This window comes from Hyaena hyaena, unplaced genomic scaffold, assembly GCF_003009895.1.
Source record: "Hyaena hyaena isolate Hyena2069 unplaced genomic scaffold, ASM300989v1 scaffold_453, whole genome shotgun sequence".
Taxonomy (NCBI): domain Eukaryota; kingdom Metazoa; phylum Chordata; class Mammalia; order Carnivora; family Hyaenidae; genus Hyaena; species Hyaena hyaena.
This window is the reverse complement of record NW_024081083.1, coordinates 316,985-343,837: the sequence shown is the minus strand read 5'-3', so window position 1 is coordinate 343,837 and position 26,853 is coordinate 316,985. Positions and strand designations below refer to the sequence as shown.

General features: G+C 42.0%; 1 long non-coding RNA gene across 1 annotated transcript in view; it reads right to left on the bottom strand.

Moving 5' to 3' along the window:
* LOC120246098 overlaps nucleotides 1-22,800 on the bottom strand; it is a 157,648-nt gene extending 134,848 nt beyond the window's left edge. The window contains exon 1 of the long non-coding RNA XR_005531968.1: nucleotides 22,606-22,800. This is a non-coding gene — a long non-coding RNA (uncharacterized LOC120246098). The remainder of the gene's footprint in view (nucleotides 1-22,605) is intronic.
* Between the last annotated feature and the right edge of the window lie 4,053 nt (nucleotides 22,801-26,853).

The window sequence follows — 26,853 nt, the reverse complement described above, 5'->3', positions numbered from 1 at the left end:
AAAAAAAAAAAAAAGAGTCACCTTCCAATTTTGAAAAAAATTGTAAGAGCAGAAGATCATCCTACTCAAATGCCTCAACTGCCAAGTAAGAGAACGTTCGAGTTTCTTCACATTTAATTTTCCGTACATGATCTCATTTGTCCACTCAGCAGTGCACTAAGAAAACACTCCCTCGCCCCCCACCCCACGCTACCGTCTTCAAACATTCTGCATCTACCCCCATCTCAGCGGGAAAAACAGTGCTTCCTCCCGACATATTCTCAGGCCCTGAGCAAAGAGCAGCAGGGTTGAGTCTGTCCTTAGCTTTTCCTTTCCGCTGGAGACGTCAGGGGCTCTCTGTAAGGGCACTTTGAAGACTGGCCTGACACTGCAGTGCGTTTGGGAAATGGCGTTTGAGAGACAATAAAAGGGGCCCCGGCTTAAAGTATATTAAGGGATCACAGGAGCACATCTTGACTGCATGCTCAGATCTTCTGATTCAAAGACACACATCTTCTCAACTCCCAAGGGGTGAGACCAACCTAGCACAGAATATAGACAGAGCCTCACAAATAGGGTTGCCAACTGCATGTCAGAGCTAATTAGCGAGAACACGGTGAGAGGCTGCCCTCAGCGCAGGGTAAAAATGGATTAGGGAGGAAACTCAAGGTGTCTGTGTGGAGCCACCAGCCCAGATGCACAGGGCAAACACGCACCTAGCAGGCACTGAAATGGTTCACTGTTTTCCGGGGGCCACACTGGGGAGGAGTGGTGGACTATGCCAGCACTTCCTGGTGGCTGTGTTAGTCCGCTACTCTGTGCATTTCTCTTATGTCCCTCCTCCTAGGTTAACAGGAGGCCAGTAGGTGTGAGTGGGTGCGAGCCAAGAGAATGCCAAATGTAATCATTCAAATGCCAGATTTTGGGGGTGCTTGGGTGGCTCAGTCAGTTTAGCATTCGACTCTTGATCTCGGTTCAGGTCATGATCTCACAGCTTTATGAGTTCAAGTCCCCCATCAGGCTCTGCGCTGATAGTATAGAGCCTACCTGTGATTCTGTCTCCCCTTCTCTCTGCCCCTCCTATGCTTGTGTGTGAACTCTCTCATTTTCTCTTTCTCTCAAATAAATAAAAACATAAAAAAATATATATGTATACCAGATTTTGCTTACATGGATGGGTCAGAGTCCAACCAACCCAGTCCCATTTTATAATTACCATATAGAAAATACAAATGTTCAAAATTGTGAGAAAGAAGAGAAGGTAAATATGGGAAATCTAGCCAAAGAGCAGCTGTTGGGACCAACTTTGAAATTTACTTCAGTTTGCAATCAGCAAACTCTATCTTTGGTGAAGTGACAGGGATCTTGCAATTCATGGATTCCCCATCAAGGAATCTCTACTCTCATTCCTTTCTATAGCCAATTGGCCAGGAAACTCATGGACCAGACTCCCTAGCTTGCTTGCTTGCTTGCTTTTTTTAATGTTTTATTTATTTTTGAGAGAGAAAGACAGCATGAGCAGGGGAGGGTCAGAGAGAGAGGGAGATATAGAATCTGAAGCAGGTTCCAGGCTCTGAGCTAGCTGTCAGCACAGAGCCCGACGCAGGGCTCGAACCCACACACTGTGAGATTGTGACCTGAGCCAAAGCCGGACGCTTAACCTATGGAGCCACCCAGGCACCCCATCACTAGCTTTCTAACTCTAGACGCTTCTCTGAAGTCCATGTCGATTTTACCCATGACATTTTTATCCAGAAATGGAGTGAACAGAAGCACATGTTATCACCAAGTGCCAATTAATTGAGTGATGGCCAGAGAGACACACTAACAGAACTGGTGGGCTGCCTTTTTTTCTTATTGTATGTTTCCAATTCTTTTTAAACTTCCTGGCTGACCAGAGGTACAGTGGAGGTTTTTTTTTTTTCTTTGCAAAATTGTATTCCCTTCCATCATCCTGCCGCAATTTAATTGGGCTGCTTTTCCATCTTCCATATCCTATTCACTCACTCCACAGGCACCTGCCTCCTCTCCGACAGAAATGAAGATGGGTGAAGATTTCTTTGAAGTCTTTTCAGCTCCCACAAGAGAGTACACGCAACCTCATTATAAAAAAAAAAAAAAAAAATCACTGTAGTACAACTACAGACACAGCCAAGCATGTTCACCACAACACTAAAGGCTCCCGGCATTATCTGGGCTCTTTAAAACCATGTTTTCTTTAATGAATAGACAACACCAGCAGGAAAGATGCCAGTAATCCTGATATTTAACTATGTTCTTCAATGGCTAAAGGCATTATCCAAGGGTTTGTTCTGGGGGCACGGTCTCTTCATGGGACACCCTGCAATGGTAGGGATAGTACCATCTTGCCTGTCCACAGACCACCAGACTGACCTACATGACAGCTGATTCCACAAGTCCATTTTGATATCAGAAATGCACCTCCAATCTCAACATATTCGAGAATGAATCATCATGTCCTCATGGTGTTCACTGCAATGGCTCAATCCCAATGAATTTTACTTCCTGCCATGTAATTGCACAAACCCCCAGAACAGACATTATGCGTGAGAGCACATCACAGCTGAACCCTCAACTCAACTCAATTCCATCACCAACTCTTCTCTACTGAATGTCTGAAATAGCTTTCAAATGTATTATTTTCTCTTTAATGCCACACCATCCTTGTCTGCAATTCCACCATTTCTAACATTGGTTCTGGTGCACTGACCATCTATTTTCCACAAAGAAGCTGGGATTATAACTGAATAATGAAACTCTAATCAGGGTGCGTAGTATCCACACTCCACACACAGCGAAGGTGTGTAATCCAGGAGTGATTTCCCACTGCTCTAATGATCAAGGCCCAAATCCACAACATATTATTCATAGCTCCTTCACAGCTCTCATGATCAGCCACATTTACCTCTCTCTTCCTCCTGTTCTTCCAACAGCACTCTCAGTGCTGCCATAGGACCTTTGCACATGCTATAGCCATGCTGAGTAACCAGGAGCCTCAGCCTTCCAGGTCTGAGCTAAGTGAGCTTTTCTCAATGAAGTCTTCCCTAGGCTCTCAGGTTAAATCACATGAATTTCTTATACTCTCCTCTATTTTTTCCTCAAAGTACTGATCTGAGTTTGTAATTCCATTTTATTTTTGTATCAACAGCGAGATTTCTAAATTACTATTTTTATCTCCTATCATACTGTCAACTCCAGGGGAGTGGGAAATGTGAAGTTTAGGAACCACTCTATCACAATGTCATGAGATGTTCTTTAAGGAAACTTTTCTAGAAATAAAGAAAAGGATGTTAGACATTCCAAGACCCCATGGTTTTACTGAAAGGAATGCAACCAGGGGTGCCTGGGTAGCTCAGTCATTTGAACATCTGACATCAGCTCAGGTCAACATCTCACAGTTCTGGAGTTCACGCCCCACATCAGGCTCTGTGCTGACGGCTCAAAGCCTGGAACCTGCTTCAGATTCTGTGTCTCTGTCTCTTTTTGCCCCTCCCCCCACTTGTGCTATCCCTCTCTCTTACACACACACACAAATAAACATTAAAAAAAAAAAAGAAAAGAAATGCAACCACACCCATGAGTTCTAAGACATATCCTAGTAAGACTATTACATATTCAGGATAAAGGAAAGAAATTCCCCAGACCTCCAAGTAAAACAACTAAGTTACTTAAAAACAAACAAACAGAAAAATCTTGTTGGCATCAGACTTTTCAACAATAAGCAACACAGTGGAGAGCAACATTTTAAGGAAACTCCAAAAACAAAGTGAGAGCCAGGAATCCTGCATCCAGCCAAGGTGTGCTTCATGCAAGACGCCTACACACAATGTGCACGTGCTAACACCAAGGAACACTGTCCTCATGAACAATTCCTGAGGACCTGTGAAGGAACAGCTTGATACCAGTGGAGACAGACTGAACTCCAGCAACAGGACTCCTAGTAAGCATTAAATGTGTTTAATCACAGACTGAAGGTTCAGGGAAATGTGAGAAGTCAAGGTACAAGAACAGTGCATAAAGGTGACATATTCTGACCCCATAGAAACAATTCAATAAAAAAAGAAATCAAAGGAGAAAGAAACACGAAGAGAAGTTAGATCAGCTTACGAATTATCAAACAGGTGGAAGTCTGTCAAAGCAAACAGTAGGTATCTAAATAAAGGAAACAGGACTAAGGGTAGCATACATATGATTAACATCAATGTAATCAGGAGCACACAAAATTCCAATTCTTCCTAATAAATAAGGGCGCTCTGGAGAAAGAGGCAAAGAAAACAGAGCCCAGAGAAAAAGAAAAGCAGCAAATACATCTTCTTAGGATTAAGCTGACCAAATGTAACATTCAGGTAAGGTATATATATATTATTCAAAATAAGAACTCATCAATAGTTTAATATTAGAGAAAGATCTTCCACTTGACTTCTCACGGGTCCCTCTGGGTTCCCGGGGAAAGCAGAAGGAGCTGGATCAATTACAGTGCCAGTGTGTGCACACCTCAGTACTTTCCACACAAGTGGGGCCCCATGCAGGGGCCCTGCCGCAGTCATATTTACCAGTGATCTTAGAAACTAGACCACAGACCTCACTTCCATCTTCTGGAGGCCATGGGTTAGCAGGTGTGACTCATCAAGCTCTGCCTTGTCTTAGCATTTTCAGTATCTGTCCCAACACTAATTTTCATAATCAGCTGGAGTTTAGACTTCAAAGAGGACTCCCTTCCCTCCAAGACACCAATCGTCTCCACCTGGGTCTTCTAACTTGATCCTAAGCTGCTGCATTAATTACCAGGTTGAGATCACAACTCGGTTTTCCTCATTCTCAGGGGACCAAGAGCTTGCAAAGAACTCAGGGGCTCTGCCCCCAGGCTGCAGCACACAGATATAGAATAATGCATGTAATAATATGTGTGTATATACATATGACCATATAGGACATATCATATAAATAATATGAAATGGGCTTATCTTAACCTAGAAAATTCAGATTCACACAACAAAGTCAACACAACAAAACTTGGAAGAAAAAAAGAAAAGAAACCAGGGGAACAGCAATCCTGAGAGCAGACAAAATTCAGACCAAAAAGCAGTAAATGTGACAAGGACCCTTATAACGCCAAGAACCAGTTCACAATGAAGATTGAACTACTACAAATACATAAAGCAAATAAAAGCATGACCCAAATACTATGGATTTGAAAACCTTTTCTTCCTCCCTTTCCCTTCATATCAAGCTTCTAAAGGATCCTTCTCTGAGCCCCTCCTCCCAAATAAATCAGTGGTTCTCCACTTTTACTGGGCATCATCATCACCTGATGAACTTGAGATGCACTGATCTCAAGTCACCAGAAATACTGAGTCAGTCTGGGATATAGCTGGGTCCTAAGAATTAAAAGTTTGCCAGGTATTCCCCTCCCCCCCTTTTTTTTAACTTTTAAAATGTTTATTTGAGAGAGAGAGAGAGAGAGAGAGAGAATGAATGGGAGAGGGGAGAGAGAGAGAGATAATGAATGGGGGAGGGGTAGACACACACACACACACACACACACACACACACACACACACACAATCCGAAGCAGGCTTCAGGCTCCACGCTGTCAGCACAGAGCACGACGTGAGGCTTGAACTCATGGACCGCGAGATAATGACCTGAGCCAAAGTCAGACACTTAACTGACTGAGCCTCCCAGGCACCTCTGGATCCTCATTTTTCACCTAGAAAGATGTTGGGTCCATTATGAGCATCGAGAAAACTTGGGGGCATTTTTACTGGGACTGGATTAGATTGATGTATTAGGGATTTCAAACATTTGATCTACTTGTTATTGTGCATTTACTCAACGTAGAGAGATACTTTTAGTACACGTATTCCAGTGGTTTTCAGTCTACTAAGCACATTGGAAGTACCCAGCACACTTAGGGCACCTGGGTGGCTCAGTCGGTTAAGGATCCAACTCTAGATTTTGGCTCAGGTTGATTTGGCTCAAACCTCCTGGCTTGTGGGTTTGAGCCCTGCGCTCTGCGCTATCAGTGTGAATGCTGCTTGGGATTCCTCTCACTCTGCTCCTTCCCTACCCATGCGCACTCTCTCCCCATCAAAATAAATAAATTACTGAGGGCTGATGGGGGTGGGGGAGAGAGGGGAAGGGGGGTGGTGGGCATGGAGGAGGGCACTTGTTGGGATGAGCACTGGGTGTTATATGGAAACCAACTTGACAATAAACTATTTAAGAAAAAATAAAAAATAAAAAGGATACAATAACCTGAAAACAAAAAAAAAACAAAATAAATTAATTTAAAAAATAAAAAGATCTATTTATTTGTAATGGTGCTAAAGAGAGAAAGAGGGAAAGTGAAGAAAAGAAAGGGGGAAGCTCTTCTTTAAGAAGAGCTAATAAGTTAGGAAAAAGTGACATAGTAAACACCATCATTTACAAGTCCCCAAATAAGAAATGATTCAGACCAAGAATCATCAATAAATGCTATAATGAACAGATTCCATTTTAAGGGGAATATCAGGTTTCCATTGCTTTCCTAACAGATTATCAAAATTTTAGGAGCTTAAACCAAAACAAATTTGTTAACTTACAGTTTGGTAGGTTAGAAGTCAGATGTGGACACCATGTGTTAAAGTCAGGGTATCAACGGGTTGGTATTCCTTTCTGGAAGCTCTACCGGTAGGTTTCCTGGCCATGGCCAGCTTCTAGAAGATGCCTGCATTCTTGGGCTTGCTGTTTCCCTTTTCCACCTTCAAAGCAAGCCTATTTCACATCTCCAATCATTCTACCTTAAACACATGTCTCACTGACTCCTCCCCCCCATCTTCCTCTTTTAAAGAGGCTTATGATTCCATTGCACTCAGCTGCATAGTCGAGGCTAACTGCCCTATACTTAGGTCAGCTGGTTAACAACCTTAATTCTATCTGCCACCTTCATTCCCCTTACCTATCCTTTAACCTAACAGATTCACAAATTTCAGGGGATATGGCATGGACATCTTCAGGGATGTGGGGATAGGGGTGGTATTATGCTCTCTACCACGGCAGGGGAGAAATTTGCATGCTCGCAAAGTTTTAAACTGATTCTTAAAAAGTAAGGAAACGTACCTTTACAACTGAGAGCCCTTACTTAAGGGCTCAAACGTAGCTCCATCAGTAATGAGAGAAGTGCGCCTCTGGAAATAAAGTGACAGGAAGACTATGAAGTTGCCCATCTATCATTTTTTGTCGAAAATATGTAATCTTAATTAAAACATGATGAAAGAAATCCACAAATTCATCTTGTGACACATTCTACCAACAACTGGCCTGGATTCTTCAAAAACTTTCAATGGCATGAAAGACAAAACTGGCAAGGGAACCATTCAAGATTTAAAGGAGCCCAAAGAGATGCAACAGGGAAATGCCAGGAATTACTCTTGATCAGATCCTGAACAAAAGGGGGAGAATCAGCAGAAAGTCTATTTCTAGAGAATTAGAGAGTTTCAAATCTGATCTGTTTGACATGCACTATTTATCTATATTAAGTGGTTACACATGACCACGATATTGTAGTTATGTGAGACAATGCCCTTGCTCTGAAGAGATGGCATTGAGGGGTGACATACCATGATGTCTTGTCTATATTTTCCTACAGTTCGACAGGAAGAAAGGGGGGTACAAATGGTGTAGGGGGGAACGTTCGTAGAGAAAAATAGCAACGCTTGGTGAAACTAACTGAAAGGTGAACTTCATGGCTCCCATCTTTTGCTTGGGCTTGCCATGTGCATGGTCACTTTCCCCACGGGGCATCAACTATCCCCTCATTTGTCCTGAATATTTGACCAAACACCGAACTCTCAGTCATCTGAAGAGCTGACATTTTCCCTTCTATGTACTTCTCAGTTACGTGTCTATGGACAGATTTTTGAACTTGGCTTAAATGCTTCACAGCTTAGACTTGAATTATCTGGCTGCCATGAACTTCTCCAGTTAGAAACCTTTTTCTCTTTCGTGCTTTCAAGACTTCACTGAGGGACACCTGGATGGCTCTATCAATTGAGCGTCCAACTTTGGAAGAGGCCGTGATCTCACAGTTCATGAGTTCAAGCCCCACATCAGGCTCTCACTGTTGTCACCTCAGAGCCTGTTTTTTATTTTCTTGTCCCCCTCTCTCTACCCTCCCACACTTGCATACATGCTCTCTCTCTCTCAAAAATAAATAAAACATTAAAAATATATTTAAAAGAGATTTCATTGAAGTTTTGCTCCCTTAATAAGTGGATGGTTAAACTGAATATAGCGAAAGAGTGTCTGTCTTTCCTACCTAAAGAGATCTCTTCTTTCCTCTGCCCAGCTGAAGAAAGACAATGGCTCCGAAAACAATTTCTCTCCTGGCTCCGAATGGATGGATTTGGGGACTTGTTTGTTTGTAAACTACATTCCATAACAGAAAAGATTGTTTTTTTGACCTAAACGGCTTCTACCACATTACAGGCTTTTCGCACGTTAGATGTACATAAAGGAGATTTTTCTAAGTCGTACTTTCACACATTCTTTAGAATGGAAACCTTTCAAACTCACGCCATACTATTTTGAGGGTGTAACTTTGATTTCTGAAGAGCAGACGTGCAGATAAGCAGACGGGACACGATTCAGGAAGCGTGCCCCCCTTACAAAGCCAGTATAAATGTTAAAAAAGCTATTCTCTCTAACGTCTGTGGCTATTTTTTTTTCCTCATAGAAGTTCCCTTATGATTCTAGTATTGTGTCACCTGATGAGCGACACAGCTCCTTACTATTCCAGATGATACGCAACTGGGTTTGGGAGAACTCTTTATTAAAATGCCCTTAAGTCAAAAAAGTGTACTTTGAAGGAGAACAGTAGGGAGCTGCTTCAGTAAGTTGAAGATCAAAGATGTTGCTCTCCCCATAGCCAATGAGAATGAAAACTTGATTTTAGTGCAGAAGTGTTTGGGGAGAAGAAATGATTTTTTGCTGATGAAAGAAACCTGGAAATAGAGCAAGGAGTCTGGGGACCTATCTTCCTTCCTACATGGTTTTCTCTCATGCATTTCTCCAATAGCCTATTGGACTGTTCTTTCAATCGGTCTTTTAAAATTTAAAACCTTTTCTTCAGTTCACCATTTTTTTTTTCTCTTCTCAACAGCTGGCCCCTTATCTGTGCCCTTAAAAGAGAACACGGTGGCCTGCCCCCTACAGACAAGCCCTGAGGCACGGGAGTGCGCCATTTCTTATTCTCCGTTGCCCTTGTTCGCATATGAGCCACCCCACATTAGATTATTTTTCTTCCTCATTATTTTCCCATTCATGCTTTGTGAAAGCCAGCAACAGGACTCCAGGATAAAAATGCTCACAGCGGCCACCTCCAGAAGCTGTGTGGTATCAAATTCTGAGACAGACTGTTGACTAGCCATTTGCTCTGTACTGCAGAGGTTACTGGCTCATGAGTGAAATTGAGCCAGTTCCACATCTCTTGATCATACACCTCCCAGGGTGTTCCTGCATTCGGAAGCAAAATGGTCAGTTAATCTCAGCACACGCTGTTAAGGAAGGTGGAAACGGAATGGGGAAGCCAGACTGACCATAACCCAGTCCTCTGCCAATAGATCAGCATCTCAGTCCCAGGAGACCATCTGGGGTGGCCCAAGAGAGGAAGCCTGCAGAGAGTCAGTGCACAGTCTTGAGGCTTCCAGTCAGGTCCCAATTTGTGTTAAATAATGTACTCATCACACTATTTGATATTTAATTCACATTCAAGGATGGTTATCAAGCCAGGAGGGGTAGAGTTTAGATCTGAGGATACCCCACTTTGTATTCTCTCTCAGAACTAATGGAGGTTGTAGCCTAAGGAGCCACTCCTTTTGAAATTTTCAAGAATTCTCACAACTACACCAAGATCACATGGGGATGCCCCGAAGAGCTCAGTAAAGTCCAAAGGCAGTATCACACAGCCCATGCCAGATGGATAGATGGATGTATGTGTATATATCAGAACAGAAAACTCAGTAAGCACGGGACTGAACACAGTTCTGCCCTTGAACCTCCTGATAAAAATGGGACACTAGTCTAAGAATTGATGATTATTTCCTAGGACTTAATTCTGCATGAAAACACTCCTAGACAATAGACTGCAGATTTCAACACATAACATGAATCTCTACAGGAAAAAGACTTTTCCTTTTTTGCATAATTTTTCTTGAATGCTTTAATCTTTCAAAAAGGGGGGGCACCTGGGTGGCTCGGTCAGTTTAGCATCTGACTTTGGCTCAGGTCATGATCTCAGGGTTCATGGGTTCGAGCGTTGGATCCGGCTCTGTGCTGACGGCTTGGAGCTTGGAGCCTGCTTTGGATTCTGTGTGTGTTGTGTCTCTCTCTGCCCCTTCCCCTCCCTCTGTCTCCCTGTCTCTGTCTCTGTCTCTCAAAAATAAAAAATTAAAATTAAATTTTTAAATTTTCAAAAAGGAATGGCATAGAGACAAAGAAGCCATAAAGATACATGTAGTCATATAAATATTTCCAACTGCATATGAATATACACATAAATTTATTTTATATGCTCTTATATATGATGTTCCATACTTAAAAGCTTATTTTCTCCCAGCATTCTCTCCTACCTTCACCCCAAGTAAACAGTGTTTTTGAGGACAAAGAGTTCTAGCTAGAGTATTTGTTCATAAAATAGTCTTAAATTCTTTAAAATTTTAATTTAAAAAATTTTTCCTTCAACTATAATTAGTATACCATGTTATTTTAGTTTCAGGTATATATATAATACAGTGATTCAACAATCCTACTCAGTGCTCAGTGCTCATCGTGATACGTGTTCTCTCCAACCCCTTCACCTGTTTTCCCCATGCCCCAATCCACTGCCCCTCTGGCAACCATCAATTTGTTTTCTACATTTAAGAATCTGTTGTTGTTTTATTTAATGGTTTGTTTATTTCTGAGAGAGAGAGAGAGAGCAGGGTCAGAGAGAGACGGAGACACAGAATCTGAAGCAGACTCCAGGCTCTGAGCTGGCTGTCAGCACAGAGCCCGACATGGGGCTCGAACCCATGAAATGTGAGCTCATGACCTGAGCCGAAGTTGGACGCTTAACTGACTGAGCCACCCAGGTGCCCCGAGTCTGGGGGGTTTTTTTGTTTCTCCTTTTCAATTTGTTTGTTTTGCTTTTTACATTCCACTTGTGAGTGAAATTATATGGTATTGGTCTTCCTTTGACTTATTTCAGTTAGCATCATACCCTCTAGGTCCATTCATCTTGCTGCAAATGGCAAGATCTCATTCCTTTTTATGTCTGAGTCATATGGTGAAGCTAACTGGGCCATCCCAACTGCAGGTTCTGTGGTTCTCAGCTTATTCCAAAGTGAACAGCTTGGATTAAACTGGCAATCTGCTGGTAACCCCAGTAATTCATGGGGTTGCCTCACTCCACTATGATTACTTCTATGTAACAGAATAGCAGCTAGAACACAGGACTCCATATTAAAGACATAATCAGGGAAAGTGTTATATTATTATTATTATTTTAGAGAGAGAGAGCAAGAGTGAGGGAGACAGGGAGAAAGAGAGAGAGAGAGAATCTTAAGCAGGCTCCATGCTCAGTGCAGAGCCCCAAATGGGGCTTGATCCCACAACCCTGGGCATCATGGCTTGAGCTGAAATCAAGAGCTGGATGCTCCAACGACTGAGGCAGCCAGGTGCCCCAATCAGGGAAAGCAGTTTGAACATCTTGTTTAGAGTAAGGGTGATGTAAGCCTCTTGAAAAAATCGGATTTCAATTCAGAATGCCTTTTTTTGGAGAGAGGAAATGAGAACACCTTGTGTTCATGAACTTGATAGCTTATTTCCTTTAAGAGCTAAATAACATTCCCTTGTACAGATGTACAGCTAGCAGTTTATAGACCTAACAGAGGACATTTTGGGGGCAATTTTGAACAGAGCTTCTATAAACACTGCAGTGCAGGTCTTTGTGTGAATGTAGGTTTTCAACTCATTGGTGCAAAAACCCAGGAGCATGACTGACGGATTATTCGGTATGTTTACTTTTATAAGAAAGTGTCCAACTTTCTTGTAGAGTGGCTGTTGGATTTTGCATTCCCACCAATATAAATAAGACTTTCTGTTGCTCCACATCATTTCCAGCATTTTGTGGTGTATGTCAAATATTCTCACTTTTAACCATTTTAATAGGTGTATAGTGGCATCTCATTGTTGTTTTCATTTCTAATTCCCTAATCACAACATATCTTTTCATGTCCAGCTTGCCAAATATTTGTGTGCCACTGTTGGTGAGGCATCTGTTCAGATCTTCTGCCCACTTTTAAATAGGATTGTTCACTTTCTTATTATTCAGCAGTAAGGGTTCTTTGGATATTTCGGATAACAGTCCTTCATCCGATTTTTTCCCCCCAAATATCTTCTCCTACTGTTTGGTTTGTCTTTTCATTCTCTTAACTATTGTTTATTTCTAAAGTTTTTCTTCTTTCACTTTTCATCTGACCATGAACTAGAAAAAATGGTTAGATTTTGATAAATGATAAATCTAGGGGCAACTGCGTGGCTCAGTTGGTTAAGTGTCTGACTTCAGCTCAGGTCATCATCTCGGGCTCCATAAGTATGAGCCCTGCATCGGTCTCTGTGCTGACAGCTCAGAGCCTGGAGCCTGCTTCAGATTCTGTGTCTCCCTCTCTGTCTGGCCCCTACCCCACTTACTCTTTTTCTCAAAAATAAATAAACATTAAAAAAAATTTAAATACAGATAAACATAGTTCACTAGATTGACTGTAACTGAAAATCATATGAAGGTCTCAACCATCTATTGTTTGGTCATTGAGTAGCACTAAGACCTTTTGTTGGTGTAGTTCATTGAAATGAAGTGGTTGAATGTTCCTTTTGTAATTTCTTAAACTCTTCCTCTATAGAAGGAATGAAGGGAGTAGATAGTAATTTTCCATCTGAGAGATGTGAACCTGGATATTCAGAAGTTAAAGAGATCTCTTGACCTTAAGCAACCAAACTGATTATCATCAGCTACTTTCCTTTATTGGTTATTCAACGCAGTGGAATTTTCTGGTGTGCGTTCATTGTTGTTTCAGTGAGTAGCTAAGTTTGTATACACCATTAAGAGGTCCTATATTTCACTTTGTAACATGCTTTTTACACCATGGAATTAGATGGAAAATAAGCAACAAAAATCATCCTGATGGGAAAGGATTCAATGTGTACATGAAATAAGAAAATGATTTTTGAGGGGTGCGTGGGTGGCTCAGTCGGTTAAGTGTCCGACTTTGGCTCAGGTGATGATCTCACAGTTCGTGGGTTGAAGCCCCACATTGGGCTCTGTACTGACAACTCAGAGCCTGGAGCCTGCTTTGGATTCTGTGTGTCCCTCTCTCTCTCTGCTCCTCCCTCACTCGCGCTCTATCTTTGTCTCTCAAAAATGAATACAAGTTAAAAAAAATTTTTTTAAAAAGAAAATGATTTTTGAAATACTGATTTGCTTCTTCCTTAGTAGCTTCATTGATATATAACTGATATACAAAAAATTAAGAAAATAAAATAAACAACCCTGTACATTGAATGCACACAATTTAATTAATTTGGACATATGCATAGACCTGTGATCCTATCACCAAATAATGTTTATTATCAAGATAATACGTTTATAATAAACGTATCCATCACCCCCTGAAGTTTTCTTGTGTCTCTCTCACCCTGTGTCTTGTGTTTTTAATAATATGGATTAATGGCCAAAGAGAAAACACAACCTGCTGTGACAGGTTATAGTTAACAGGTATAGACTTAACTGCTCTAAGAAAAAATAACGGATAATTCTTATCTTAGACACAAAACTCTGTGACGTCCCATATTTTGCTCTCTAGGCTCTAAATGTGTGTGCTTATATGGACTGATTTTTCCAGAGGAAAGGCGCAGAACATAGTTACATCTATGTCTTAAAAACATGTATTGCATGTATTTGTATTTGTTTCCTTTTCAATCATACACATTACGCACACACTCATACACTCTACACACACACACACACAGACATATACTCACACACTCTCGCACTTTGAAAAGAAAACAAAAAGAACCCTCTGTCTTATATAGCTTTCTTTTTTTCCTTCTGCGCTTTGAAACAGGGAGTTCTACCACCTCAGAAGAGCAGACTGTCTTTCTCCCCCTGCTTAGGAAGGGGAAAAAAACTCTTTTCTCTGGTTGAGTCAGAAAGTGGCAAAAGACGATCTAGTATGTTCTCTCCTACCCGTGTCCAGTTGCTCAGTCTGAGTATATTTTACAGTCATAGACGTGTCATCTGAACACATATTCTGTTATGGGCTGAATGTTGGGTTCTCCCCCAAATCCGTATGTTGAAGCTCTAAACCCGGGGGGGGGGGCTATATTTGGAGAAGACATCTCTAAGGAGGTAATTAAGGTTAACTGAGGTCTTAATGATCTTCCTTTCTTCCTCCCTTCCCCACCCTTCCCTTTCCTTCTCTCCCCGCCCCCCCCCACGCACAGGCCCACTGAGAAAAGGCCATGTGAGGATACTGTGAGATGGCAGCCATCTGCAAGCCAGAAAGAGAGGCCTCACGTGGCACCAAATGGGCCAGAAACTGGATCTTGGCTTTCCAGCCTCCAAAACTGTGAGAAAATAAATTTATGTCATAAGCCATCCGATCTGTGCTGCTGTTCACAGCAGTCTGAGCTAACAGAGGCCTCATTCTATTTGGCTATTGCCACACAATGAATCGTTCTAAAAGGTAGCATCTTAAAATGATGACAATCATTGTCTTGTCTCTCGTGATTTATGCAGATCCAAAACCCTGGAGGGGTGAAGCTGGGCAGTTCTGGCATGGTTGCTGTTCTTGTGGGTATTGCTAGATTTTGCCTGGAACTGGAAGAGCTGAGGTCTGGCATCTCCCTCTCTTCAAGTAGGCTCAGGGCCTTCCGCATGGGGTCTTTCTGCACAGGCCGTTGGATTCCCTCACAACGTGAAACCTCAGGCTTGTCAGGCTGCTTACACAGTCCATGAAGGGGTCAAGAATTAGTGTTCCAGCAAATAAGGCAGAAGTCACCCTGTCTTTTATGACCTGGCTTCAGAAATTATTGAGTCAGCTTCATCCATTCTACTGGTTATAAGCAAGTGGCAACCTGAAGAGTTCGACAGACAGGGTAGCTAGGCTCCACCCCTTCATGGGGAAGGGGTAAAATTTGAGAAGAGCATGTGGGATGGGAGCTCATTTTGTGGCCACTTTGAAAATATCATCTGCCACAGGGAGATTTGGTTTCAAGGCCCATGGTTTTCCCGTAATAATTTTATAATGCTAAAATCCCCTCCTTGAAGGATCAAATACAGAGCTGATGGAAAAGAGCTGAGTCATTAGGTGTTATTTAGGATGAGTTGAGTGGTCCCCGACACTACTTTGTTAAGAGACCTAGGGTCACAGAAGTCATGTTCAAACAGATACCTTTCAATCAACTCTCTTAGCCAAGTTCTCTGTAGAGGGCTGGGGGGTACAGTTGGTCATGTAAAAAGATGGCTCACCTTCTCATCCCCAGTGTGAAGTATAGAGCCCTGAGCATCAGTTCAGGGGATCTGATCCAGCGATGAAAAAAAGAGCGACTTTGGCTGGATCCCAGATTCCTTCCCAGAGCAGAGGCAGGACTGGTATGAGATGGGGGAGCACAGGATGAGGGGGAGGGATGGTGGTGTGAGAGGTGGGTGGATAACGGGAAGTCCACAGAATGGCAGCAATGCATGGGATGGACCAGCTGGCCAGAAGTACCCAGCAGAGAAGCTGAGAAAGCAAATCCTGTAGCCGCATCACTTAGCAAAGACAGAAGAAAAAATTTTGCTTAATGCCAACAGAGCCTTAGTTGTTCAGACTGGGGGATAAATCACAAAACCACATGAGATGACCAACGTTATTCTTATTTTCCATCTGGTAAGACATTGTCTCCTAGAATGTAGTCTCTGGGTACACAATTTTTCTTCTGTTAGCCCTGGAAGAGGCTTGCTAGAAAACAGATCTTGTATAATACCTTGCCCCAGTCCTGAAAGTATCAAAAAGTCAAAGGAATGAAACAGAATTCACTGTCAAAAAATCTAGACTCAGTTCACAAAGAAAGAACAGATACCATGGAGGCTTACTGATGCCAAGGTCATTCAAGAACCCGAATGTTAATTGCCAGTCTCAACGATGCTCCATCAGTCGATTGTTTCCCCAAACTGAGTCATAAGGTAAGTGTTCCAGGGTAGCTGACAATTAAAGATAAATCAAGATGTTATTAATTCACGTACTGTTTTGAAAGGCAGAACGGTTCTTTAGAAGTGAATATTTTAAAACTGAGTCAGACCAGACCGTGGAAAATCAAGACCGGTGGGATCCACTAGTGTAAAATGTACTTAACTAAGTTGACTTTCCAGTGTCCATTACCTCTTCTACACAACCAGTGGTAATGTCATTATTTTTTCCTTGTAAAGGGTGAATCTCCCGGATCAACAAGAGACTGTTGAGGACTAACCTCAGCTCAGAGCAGACTGAGGTACACCAGTTCAGGGAATTAGGAAACATTTTTATAGCATTGTCACTTCCTTTCCATTTTCCTCCCCAATTTCAAGAAAGTATTCTACTGTTGGAAACATATTAGCATGAAATCTTCTGAAACTGATTTCTCCCCTGTACCTAAATGGGTAACTGAAAGGGTGAGGGGGCACATTCATTCAAAGGAACAGCATATAGGTATTTAAGCCTTGGGGAAATAATTCTAACTTTTATTAAATATTTGGGAGGGTGTAAGAGGAAAATCCACCCAGTGATGTATTTTCCTTCTAAGTTTAGCATGTGCTGTCTTGCTGATCTTTCATCATAGAATTCATGTCAAACCACTCCTTCTTACCCCCAACCACCTCAATAACATAAAGGAGTCCAAGGAGATACTGCCAACCTAATTGCACATGGTCAGGAGAATGAGGGATGTTCTTGGTCCATTTGGGAAGATTATGCTACTCAGCTACTCAGCTTTGGGAGGAAGAAAGAGAACACCATGGTAGCAGTGGGTTCCATCTCAGAGCTCAGCAGAGGGGCAACCAACCCAACCTAATTACTGTGCTTACCAGAAAAGTCACTGCCTCTCCAATGCCTTCCTGCCAATTAACCTACAGCACTGTTTGATCAGCCAATGGCAGGAATTTCCTGTGAAGCATTATCTTCAGAATTACTTTCCCTAGAAGAGTCACATTCCTGGAATATTTTTTCATCCTGTTTCAACAACCCACAGATTTTAGAGTAGAATTCAAAGCCAAATTAACAGGAAGGCAAGCTGGGTATCCACCGAGGATGGAGACCGAAAAGGGGAACTGCAGTATCACTGGAATAAATTGGCTACATGTAAATTGGGTTACATCCTCACTGGTGTCAACCTGTCTGCGTTGAGGACTTCTGTGAAAGTCACATGAGCTTGCTGTCAGTTGAGTTCAAAAATCCATAAGACATAATGTTTTCTTACCACAGATAAGTAATTTCCTCTAATTATCTCAATGTTAAATCCTTTAATTTGCCTCCTAAGGTATTGTCTCACCTAGAAAACTCCTCCTCCCCAAAAGCGAGAAAACTACAGAAAATGGGGGAATATATTTTGGGATTTTGGGGGGTCTTTTTTTTGTTTTGGCCACCTTTCAGCAGCCCATGAAGTTAGGAAGTGACTGTTTTTACAGATAGTTTTTGTTTAATGAAAAAAAAATCAGTTTCTTCGAGCTTCCCTATAACAAGGATGTACGAATGAAAATATGATATAAGAGGTGTCTACTTATTAGTCTCTCCAGAGCAACTGCATAAGTCACGTCAACCTCCAGACACACAAGATCCATTTGATCAGCTTTTCAGCTTCTTTGTTGTGGGAGGCAGTCCATACATGGGAAGTATTTAAAAGTAGTGTTGACCTGGAAAGGCCACTTACTAGATTTGTTTTTATTAAATAATCCACGCCTTTTGCTAGAGTGAGTCATGCTTTTGCCTGCTCCCCCTCACCACCCCCCCAACTCTTTACTAGTAACTTCTCTAAGCTTATAGATTTATTTCCTCACTTTTATTCTAGGACATGTTTTGTTGTTTGGCTAACCTCCAACTCATCATCAATTATGAATTCTTTCTGCCATTTATGATTCACTAAGCAACATCATGAAAATTTTACATCAAGTTAATTTGGTTTCATTCAGTCCTTTGAAGACTAACCAGAGGTTTTAAGGACTTACTCAGACACCAGGCTAATAACTGCATACATTTATACAATATTCATTCTATCCTCACAACCACCTTCTAACAAAGACACTGTATCCATTCAGGACCAAAAACCTGAAGCTAAAACACACTGCCTTTATTATTTTTTGGGCTGTTCTATAGAGAATAAGAAGCAACACTAGGGTCTGACCCTTGATAAGTCAACTTTTGCTGCCAAAACCCAACCTCTCATTCTCTGTGTTGTCATTCATACCTACCACTGACCAAGTTCTAGGTACCATGCACCTCGTGTTCACTCCAGAAGGACTCACCAAGATTCACAGAAGCTAAGTAATTTTCTGTGTGGCCTCACAGCCTGTGAGTGCCAATGCCAGAAGTCAAGTGAGCACTTACGCGGTGTCGGACCCTAGGCTACAATCTTTACGGGTTGTATCACATAAACATCACATACACATTTTTCTACATTTTCCAATTTATCAAAGGGAAAATGAAGTTTTAGGGAGGTTATGTGACTTGCTCATGGTCACACGGAAAGAAATGAAAGTAGGAGATGAATGTGAATCCAGACCATTTGTTTCTGGAGGCCATATGCCCATGCAGCAAAGCATAAAGAGAAAGTAATGTTTTAAAGACTTAACTTTCCCAAAGTACCTTTAGGTTCACAGCTGCAATGAGAGGTAGGTACAGAGATTTCCCACAGACCCCCAAACCCTACACGCGCATAGCCTTTCCACACATGCAACACCAGCTTCCACAGGTGCACGTGTTATGAATGATGAACCTTCACTGACACATCACAATCACCTCAGAGTTCGGAGCTGACATTAGGGTCATTCTCATTGGACATTCTTGTGGATTGTGGATAAATGTATAAGATGTGTGACCACCATGATGGTTCATACAGAGAATATTTTTACTGCCTTAAAACCCCTCTGTGTTCTATTCATCCATGCCCCCCATCCCTAACCCTGTAAAGAAGACCTAAGTATAAAAAATCTACTTTAAGCCAACACAAATCTACAATAAAATACATTAGGTTAACACATTGACCCATTGGATTTATTTGGCTTGTTCCCTAGTCTCTTTCCTTATGTATATACGCAAATATGTATTGAATGGGATAAAAAAAATTGTACTGTTTCCATTTAAAATTGTATTATGAATATTTTCTTATACCATGCTTTAGAAAACATTTCTTTTTAAAAACTTTTTAATGTTCTTTTTGAGAGAGAGAGAGAGAGAGAGAGTGTGTGAGCAGGGCAGAAACAGAGAGAGGGAGACACAGACTCTGAAGCAGGCTCCGTGCTGTGAGCTGTCAGCACAGAGCCCAACGCGGGGCTCAAACTCACAAACCAGAAGATTATGACTTGAGCCAAAGCTGGACCCCTAACCAACTGAGCCACCCAGGTGCCCCTAGAAAAATGATTTCTAATGCTCATAAAATATCCTGGCATATCCTAGCATATCTTAATTTGTAAGTCATTTGGTTACTGTTGGACATGTCTTTACATTTCTCCTAATGAATAAAGCTGCAATATTCTTGAACAGGTAAATTTATATTCAAGAATATAATCCTTAGCTGTATACTTAGTGCTTAATTATTAGCATAAATTCACAGAAGTAGAAATACAAGGTCAAATGTACATCTTTAAGGCTCTCATATATTCACACAATGATTTTCAGAAAAGGAAAACCAAGTCCAATGCCCTTAAACAACTGAAGCACTTGCATGCTTGACACACCTTTCCCGGTGCTGTTATGTCAACTTTTCCAATTATCAAAAAAAAAAAAAAATTCACCTTGAAATTCTACTTTTTACTGAGTGTGAAAAATTTGTCCATTCGTTTATTCCTAAGCTGATCACTTTAGTCCTGGGTCTCCTGGGAGAGGGGGAAGAGGAGGGGAAAATGGCATAGATATGTGGAAAAGAGTGAATAAGTGGAAAAGAGGAAGACAAGCCTTGAAAACAAATGAGAACAACTACAGACTTTTAAGTATGGAAAGGATGGGATGAGAATTATATGTTCCTAAGATTACTCTGGAGACCAGGTACAAAACAAATTTGCAAAAACTGGAACACAGGGAAAGGGGAACCGTCAAGGTGCCACATCAATGGGAAGCAACTTCAGTAAGCGACACAAGAAAACAGGAGTCAAGACAAGCCAGAACTACGGTAGAAGCCATCAAACTGGAGATGAGGAGACAGATTCAAAGGACCCTTAGGACATGGAATCGATGGGGCTTAGAGGCTTCTGGGATATGGGAAGAGAAGGAGAAATCTGAGATGACTGCCTTGTTTTCGGCTGGTCACCAGTGAGTGGTAGTACTTCTGTGGGTTAAGGATTAGATCGTGTTGGGTGACTCAGGGAGACACCCACGGGCCAGTGAGTTGTCTAGATTTATCACTTGGCAGAAAAGTGGGAGTTAGAGACAGAGGCTAGAAAGTGCTAGGTAGCACCGGAGAGCTGTGTGATTCAAGGGGCTGTGGAAAAGACCAAGTGAATTACTGTGTAAGAAGTGTTCAGCTTAGTGCATGGAGCTTAGTTAACACTAAATAATGAGAACTGCCTTATTGTTATTAAAAAGGAGGCAGGGATGGTCATCAATGCATTGCCCTTACATATTAAGAAAGATTATGCATCAAGTTAATATTGCAGTGGGGAGAATCTAGGTGACCTTGCAAAGAGCAGTTTCTGTGAAGAAATAATTGCGGCTGGGAGATCTGAGGGCCATTTCGAGTGGACCAAATGCTGTTCTGAAAGCAAGAGATGAATGAGTCTGAACGTGAAACAAGAAATGGGAAAATACGTCACGGTGTTTAGTCCTTGGAATGAGCAGAATACTGGCCCCTCACTACTGTCTTCGTTCCAAACCTGGGAACCTGTGAATACGTTCTGCGTATGTGAAAAAAGGGATTCTGCAGACAGGAGTTAAGTTAAGGAACTTAAAATGGAAAGATTATCATAGAGTATGGAGGCGAGAGCCAGGTAATCATAAGGATTCCTAGAAGAGGGAGGGAGAAGGGTCCGAGGCAGAGTGGATGTGACCACAGAAGCAGAAGTCAGAGAGATGAGACCAGAAGCCAAGGAATGTGAACAGTCTCTCTTCTGCAGTCCCTAGAAGGGACACAGCTTCCTGGGCACTTCGATTTTAGTCCCCTAAGATCCATTTCAGTCCTCAGACCTCGAACTGTAGGGAGAAGATGTGTAGTTTGTGATAATGCATTATAGCACCCACAAGAAACTGATACAGTCCCTTAAGAGTGTGCTGAGGAATGATATCCAGAATCTATGTCAAGGGATCAATCCTGGCTTGGACTGAGCAGTCCTTATAGGGTACAGAGTGGCCCAGATAAGTGCCAAATGGTTCATTAGCATAGCTGCGATAGGAATCAAGAACCATGCCTGACATACAGTAGGTGCTCAATTTATCTGTACCAAATAGGGATGCCTGGGTGGTACAGTCAGTTAAGCATCTATCTTTTGATCTCGACGCAGGTCATAATCTTAGGGTTCGTGAGTTCGAGCCCCATATCAGATTCTGTACTGATGGTGTGGGACCTGCTTGGGATTCTGTCTCTCCTTTTCGCTACCCCTACCCCACTTATGTTCTCTCTCTCTCAAAATAAAGAAATAAATAACTGAAAAACATCTTCATATGTATTGAATGCATTAATAATTCAGAGCATTAATTTTGTTATTGCACTGTGACCTTACTTCTGTCTTTCCAACCCCCTCAGGTGTCCATACAAAGCTCTAAAAAAAAAAAATGTTATTTTATTTTTGAGAGAGAGCAAGAGAGCACACACTTGCATGAATAGGAGAGGGGCAGAGAGAGAGGGAGACACAGAATCCAAAGCAGCTCCAGGCTCAGAGCTGTCAGCCCAGAGCCCACGAGGGGCTCGAACCCACGAACTATGAGATCATGACCTGAGCCGAAGTCAGATGCTTAACTGGACTGAGCCACCCAGGTGCCCCAAAAGGGCAGATTTTAGAGGCTGTTTTATTTGCTCTGGAAATGTTTTTCATTTCACGTGTTCTTTTGAGCATAAAACAAAAGCGACGCATGAACTCAACGGTGAAGGACAAACTAAAATGTGAATTTCAGTTCATCCCTACAGAAGAACTAATTCAAATCAACCTTCTTTCATTTCTGTCTTTCTTGAATGAAAAGTTGATCTGAACAATTCACTCTCCAATGAGATGAATTAGAAATTAGAAGCTTTCTAGGCAGGTGTAAGCAGCCCCAGGATTTGTCATTACACTTTTACAAATTTCTTTAGAGGGAGTGAACAGTGAAGACTGAACACAATAACCCTGCAAAGTGGAATATACTGCAGTGGAATTTGAAAGGACACACCAACCTCGTGCTTGAAAAGAAAAGTCCTCGCGGCTGAGGTTTTGGTCTTCCGTGTGTTCATTTCTTGCTCCCGCTGACACTCCTGGAAAGCAGCAATCGCGTGGCTTAATTCCACATTCAAAGAAACCACTGTTACCCTCGCCGTTCACTGTGATAAAGTCCAAATGTGTGTGACGTTTCCTCCAGGAGTGTCGGAAGGGCCCAGAATTCTTATCATTCTTCAGCATCCACCTTTCCTTTCTTGAGACTGATGATGTGAATCGAGTCACGTGATTTGTTTCTTTTTCACTACCGACCAGGACATATGCCTCACCAACTTCAAGAGCGCTGTGTGAAGCTGCTTGATCGCTAACGAATAGTGGTTTCGGACTGTCTTTTCTCCCCACCAAGAATGTTATCGTTTATTAAAGAGGTTCAAGAGGATCACATTTTTAAATACAATCCACAGCTCCTATCTCCTTCCTGCCTTTCCTGACATTCTTTATCTTCCCTTGTTTATAAATGCCTCCAGTCGGTGAGAGTAAGAATCTGATGTTAATCCTGATGAGAAATTCAAGCAAATATTTTGAGGAGAGTGTAGGGAGTGTTTTGGGAAATAGACATGAAGACAAGAATAGGTAGGTAGGTAGGTGCATGGGTAGATAGATAGAGGAATGGAAAATTATTTGAAATATTATAATCAGCTATCAAAAAAGTGCACCTGTTAGGGACTCCTTCACTGGCCCATTTTCTCCACCCCTTAGGATTATACAGTGCATTCCCATGGCAACTCTCCATAATTGTTATTATGCCAATGTAGTAATTATCCCATCTACAAAGGAAGAGTGGTCATTTTCTCAGTAGGGAAAGAAAATAACTATGGTCTACAGAGGATCTAAGGAAGATGAATCCTTTATACTCTTCCCACCTAACTACATCCTGAAGCATTCCCTACCTCCTCTGCAAAACCTGTTACTTGTAAGTGTGTTAATTTTGGAAGGAGAATGAACTCTTTCAGCATTCCAAGGCACCCTGCAAAAACAAATAATATCCCATGAGCCTACATAAATAGGGCTTACAATGTTAGCTTTTATTGGGTTGTCTGCAAATGGACAGTAGCAATACAGAAGGTCAATTCATCCTATGGAAGGTAACTAGGGAGGGGCCTGAACGTGAAGTTGTGCATGCGTGTGCACACACACGCACACACACACACGATATATCCAAAACAGTTTTGCACCCTCCTGACACCTACCATGAAAAATGTGCATAGATAAACCTTGGTTACTCGATGTTTGACAACGATGGTCAGTACGGCAAAAGAATCTATGAAACAAAACAGACTAGAACCTTCTGACAGCCTATTTTTCAAATGTTTCAGTTGACAAGGTTGGGCTGCAAACAAGCAATCATTCGTGTGTAATATTCTTTCTTCTCCTTTCATTAGAAGGTCGGAACAGAGGAAGGTCTGCTGGCTATCAGTGAGATTCCCAGATTCTGAACCTCCAAGGGATTGTCCAGTGTGTCTGTTCTAAGGTGGAAGATTCTCTATCACTTGACAAATACTAATCTTTGAAGCCCCTACTAGGAGCCAAGCACCATCCAAGCCCTAATGAAGACTGCAATGGATGGATTACCCACCACCCACGCTCATGGAACTCACATTTCTGGCTGTGGGAAACAGTCAATCAGTGAATAAATATATCCTATGACAGCTGATGATAGGTGTTGTAAAAAGATAAAACAAATAAATAAAGCAGGACAAAGAGGATAAATACTAATAGGAGTGAGGTTTATTCACACAGGGTGGTCAAAAGAAGTCCTCTCCGAGGAGGTGACATTTGACATTAGAGGCGAGGCTTAAAAGAAATGGCTTTTCAGTATCGCTAAATGCTCTCAGATCCTCACCCTGCTTTCAGTAAATCTGAAGATGAAACAAACATCTGCCAGATGAAAGAAGAAAGATGGTAAAGACAGGAAACCTGAGTGATAAATCCACACCGATCCAATTCGGGGACTAATTTATGTTTCCAAAGCATGTTCAGAAAAAAAAGTTAAAAAGAAATCTCCACCCTGGGACCTAGTGATGAATCACCGGTAGCTAATTGTTGCGCAACATCCCCCTCAGGAATGACATATCATTTGAAATCTGGGTGGATTTCTGAAGAGAAATGTTATTGCATTTAAACAATACCATTAGCCAATCTGATTTCACTTACTGGTACGCACTTTGTTCCCGCTCTCTAGTCTAAAGATGAATTGCCTGATGGTTCTATTGTCAAAATGACAGCTTGAAAAGAGAAGCATGTGGGTTGTAATAATAATGTGGTACATGTGTAGAAGGTCAGTGAAGCAACAGATTAACATTCCAGCAAAAGATTTCCCCTGGGACATCTCTTGAAAGTATCAAAGGCCAAAGATCAGGACACTGATAATGTGTCTGGCATTGGTGGTGAAATTGGTGTATGTATTTAGCTCTGCTGAGGACAGAGATGTGTTCTTTTCAATTAGTTGATGAAATCTCTCCTGAACAATGAAGAAGCCAACCACGGAAACCAGCTTCAATGCAGCTGAATGAATGGAAATGAGGGTGTGTGAAAATATGACCTGCTTACCTCAGATTAATGAAATAAATTTGAACATGTTCCTTTGAGAAGACAACTAAATAACTCCCCACCCGGGAGATTTAAGGCTACCGTAGATTGCACGACTTTTCTTCAGTGCATTTTAAACCGAATTCTCAAGCTTGCAGTCTTTCTGCAAGGTGAACCTGGGATTATTGGGCAGGGGTGAGGCGGGGGGGAGGAGGGCTATCTCTGAGGGTCCTTTTCTAGCTCTTGGCAATGTGGAGCTATGGGGCAAGGTGGGCAGGTTGGCTCTGCAGGTAGGGGGACCTGGGTTTGGAACTGGAGAATTTACTGCCATGGAGAAATAAACTTCAATTTCCTTAGTTTTAGAATGAGCAAAATACACACAGCACAAACATTTGTAGGGCAGATTTAAAAGAGACTAGGTTGATGGAGCCTCGGGTAAAGTCAGGATGAACGGGAGCTATTGCCTCTCTCTATTGTTTCTTTGACACTTCTGCAGCCTCACCTCCCCTGGGAGATAAATTTGACTCTTCCCCTGCACATTAAGAGTGAATGGCAACTTTTGTTTCTATTTCTCAATACAGCACTCCTTAACTTCAGTTAGAAAGGCTATCTACCCTGCTTGCAACTACACTTAACTAGATTACTATCAAAAATGAAGATGTGAGGGGCGCCTGGGTGGCTTAGTCGGTTAAGCGTCCGACTTTCACTTAGGTCATGATCTCGCGGTTCATGGGTTCGAGCCCCGCGTCGGGCTCTGTGCTGACTGCCAGATCAGAGCCTGGGGCCTGTTTCAGAGTCTGTGACTCCCTCTCTCTCTGACCCTCCCCTGCTCACGCTGTCTCTCTCTCTCTCTCTCTCTCTCTCTCTCCTAGAAAAAAATAAAACATTAAAAAAAAATGAAGATGTGAAAAAACAAGGAGATATTTATTGGGAAATTTCAGGAAATAAGTAAAATATGGAAGGTGGTTTGCAAAGGGCAAAGGAATGACCACAAAAACCATCTGGGAGAAGTGTGCATTTAGTTAGTGCACTGGATCCAGTGTAAGGGTTTGAATTCCCATTCTCCTACTACTAGCTGGACAGCCTCTAGCAGGTTACTTACCCTCTCTGGGCCTAACCCCCTGATTTGTAACAATGGGGCAAACAATAATACCTGCTTGATGGCACTGAAGGAGGATTAACCAAATTTGCAAAAAGCTTAAAACAGCGCATGTCATTCTTTGCAAGTCTCAGTTACTTAAAATGTCTTAAATGCAACTCCATCCATGAAAGTGTTTTAAGGAAACTCAAAAACGTTTTTTCTGGTGCGAACTTTAACGGTGATGCATAATTTTATTACTAATGTGGACGGCTGTCTGTGTGATTCCCTCTTTGTACATAAGGTTTCTTTAGGTCAACACGAGTGCCCCGAATAGCAGTGAAGTTGGCATTCACAGAGCTGGCTTGACTTTGAACCTTTTGAGAAATCAGGTTGTCCTCTCCCCAGGGGAATCCCTGAAGACTATCAGAGCAGCCCCCTGAAGCAGACAGACCCCCTGCCTGCCTCCTGCAAGCCACAACTCACAACATCATTCTCAGCTCCTACCTTCAACACAAACCTGGAACACACCAGTAGACAATCCTATCAAAACAGGTTATGACTTTAGGGCTCAAAAAAAAAAAAAAAAAAAGTTCCATGA